This window comes from Phascolarctos cinereus, unplaced genomic scaffold, assembly GCF_003287225.1.
Source record: "Phascolarctos cinereus isolate Bilbo 61053 unplaced genomic scaffold, phaCin_HiC Scaffold_2;HRSCAF=192, whole genome shotgun sequence".
Classification (NCBI taxonomy): domain Eukaryota; kingdom Metazoa; phylum Chordata; class Mammalia; order Diprotodontia; family Phascolarctidae; genus Phascolarctos; species Phascolarctos cinereus.
Window position 1 is genome coordinate 209,731,349 of NW_027555625.1, and position 2,856 is coordinate 209,734,204.

At 41.2% G+C, this 2,856-nt stretch overlaps 1 pseudogene; it reads left to right on the forward strand.

Annotated features, from left to right (window-relative positions):
• The first annotated feature begins 513 nt into the window (after positions 1–513).
• Positions 514–2,420, forward strand: LOC110212677 (heat shock cognate 71 kDa protein pseudogene; annotated as a pseudogene).
• Positions 2,421–2,856: the final 436 nt, after the last annotated feature.

The following is a 2,856-nucleotide window of genomic DNA, read 5'->3' on the forward strand; positions in this document are numbered from 1 at the left end:
AGGAATGGGAGGGTAAGATAGAGGGCAGAAGTAAAGCAGAGGAGTAAGGAGAGATAGGGTAGGCAGGGTGAGAAGGACAATGAAGAAAAATGGAAGAAGGAAAATACACAACAAGCAATTTTAGCTTAGATTGTGAATGGGAAAAATTTACCCACAAAACAGAAATGGATAGCAGACAAAAATTTTGAATTCAACAATATGTTTCTTTCAGGAAACACTATAAAAATGAGGGATACACACAAAAATAAAATAAAGGGAAGGAGTAGAATTTAGTATGTTAAAAAAAAAGCAAGAGATGAGGCTGTAGAAAACATTTAAGGTTTAGCAGATCCTCCAGAATTAGTCTACCTTCATGCAGAGTGTCTTCAATATGAAGACAGATATGTGAGAACAGTTGTAATGGGATGATAAATATAATTTAGATTTTTTTTAAAGTAAATGACTGCTACTCAGTACAGCAGCATCCCTTCTTCCTCCACAGTGGTCAGCTATGACCCTGACTCCCCAGCAACCATGTTGAAGGGACCCACAGTTGGCATTGATCTTGGCACCACTTATTCCTGTGTGGAAGTCTTCTGACATGGGAAATTGGAGATCATTGCTAACGACTAAGGAAACAGGACCACTCCAAACTATATCACTTTCACCAACACAGAACATTTAATTGGTGACTCTGCAAAGAATCAAGTTGCAATAAACTCCACCAACACAGTTCTTGTTGCCAAACATCTGATTGATTAAAGATTTGATGATACAATTGTACAGTCACACAGGCAGGCCTAAGGTCTAAGTGGAATACAAAGGGGAGACCAAAAGTTTCTATCCAGAGAAAGTATCTTCTATGGTCTTGACCAAGATGAAAGAAATTGCTGAAGCTTACCTGGGGAAGACTGTCACAAATGCTGTGGTCAAATATCAGCCTATTTCAACAATTTCCAATGTCAGGCCATCAAAGATGCTGGAACTATCACTGGTCTCAATGTCCTCTGAATCATCAATGAGCCAACTGCTGCTGCTATTGCTTATGACTTGGACAAAAAAGTTGGTCCTGAGAGAAATGTGTTGATCATTGATCTTGGAGGTGGTGCTTTCGATGTCTCCATTCTTACCATTAAAAATGGCATCTTTGAGGTCAAGTCCACAGCTGGGGACATCCACTTGGGTGGGGAGGACTTTGACAATGAAATGGTCAACTATTTCATTGCTGAGTTCAAATGAAAGCTCAAAGAGGACATCAGTGAGAACAAGGAGGCTGTTCACCATCTATGCACTACTTGTGAACATGGAAAACATACCCTCTCTTCTAGTACCCAGGTGAGGATTAAGACTGACTCCTTCTGTGAAGACATCAACTTCTATACGTTAATCACCTGAGCCCATTTTGAAGAGTTGAGTGCTTATCTCTCCCATGGCACACTGGATCCTGTGGAAAAGACCTTCAGAGATGCCAAGCCAGATAAATCACAGATTCGTGACATTGTCCTGGTGGGTGGTTCCACTTGCATTCCCCAAAATCCAGAGACTTCTGCAAGACTTCTTCAATGGCAAGTAGCTCAACAAGAGTATCAATCCTGATGAGGCTGTTGCCTCAGGTGCAGCTGTCCATCTTGTCATTTTGTCTGGAGATAAATCTGAGAACGTGCAGGACCTGCTGCTAATGGATGTCACTCCTCTTTCCCTTGGAATTGAAACTGCTGGTGGAGTTGTGACAGCTCTGATCAAATGCAATACCACCATCCCCACCAAGCAGGCACATACCTTTATCACCTATTCAGACAACCAGCCAGGTGTGCTTATTCAGGTTTATGAAGGTGAGAGAGCAATGACAAAGGATAACAACCTGCTCGGCAAGTTTGAGCTCTCAGGAATCCCCCACAGCACCCAAGGGTGTTCCTCAGATTGGAGTAACATTTGACATTGATGCCAATGGCATCATCACTGTTTCTGCCATGGATAAGAGCACAGGCAAGGAGAACAAGATCATCATCACCAGTGATCAAGGTCATCTGAGCAAAGAAGACATTGAGTGTGTGGTCTGGGAGGCTGAGAAATACAAGGCTGAGGATGCGAAGCAAAGAAACAAGGTGTCTTCCAACAATTCTCTGGAATCTTATGCTTTCAACATGAAGGCTACTGTAGAGGATGAAAAATTGCAAGGCAAAATTGGTGATAAAGACAAACAGAAGATCCTTGACAAATATAGTGAAATAATCAACTGGCTGGATAAGAACCAGACTATTGAGAAGGAAGAATTTGAGCATCAACAGAAAGAATTGGAGAAGGTCTGCAATCCCATCATTATCAGGCTGCACCACAGTGCAGTGGGCATGCTATGAGGCATGACTGGTGGGTTCCCAGGGGGTGTAGCAGCCCCATATGGAAGTATTTCTTTTGGATCTGCCATTAAAGAAGTTGGCTAAACACACCAGAAGAAACAGCATTCCACACAGCTTTCCAAAAATTGAAGGACTGAAATTTGTAGCCAATGCAGTAGTGGTTTAAAAGTAACATTTAAGCTACTGCATAAATCTGGGCATTCTGAATACTTGAATGGGTGCAGAGGGAGAGAAATGAACAACATTTCACTTTATCAGTACTGAAAACAAATGGAAGTATAATTCTTGTCCTAGAGAATACAATATTTAAAATTGGCACCATAAAAGAAAAGCAAAGGATCGAGACTCATTTAAAGGACCACCACTGCAAGAGGCAGATCTTGATCACCCTAATAACGTTCTTATTTTCCCCACCTCCTAAAATCATTGACATACATTTCATAATCACTTATCTGTCAGCACTAGAATATAAGCTCCTTGACTATATAAACAAGGTTAGTTTTACTTTTTCTTTTCCCAT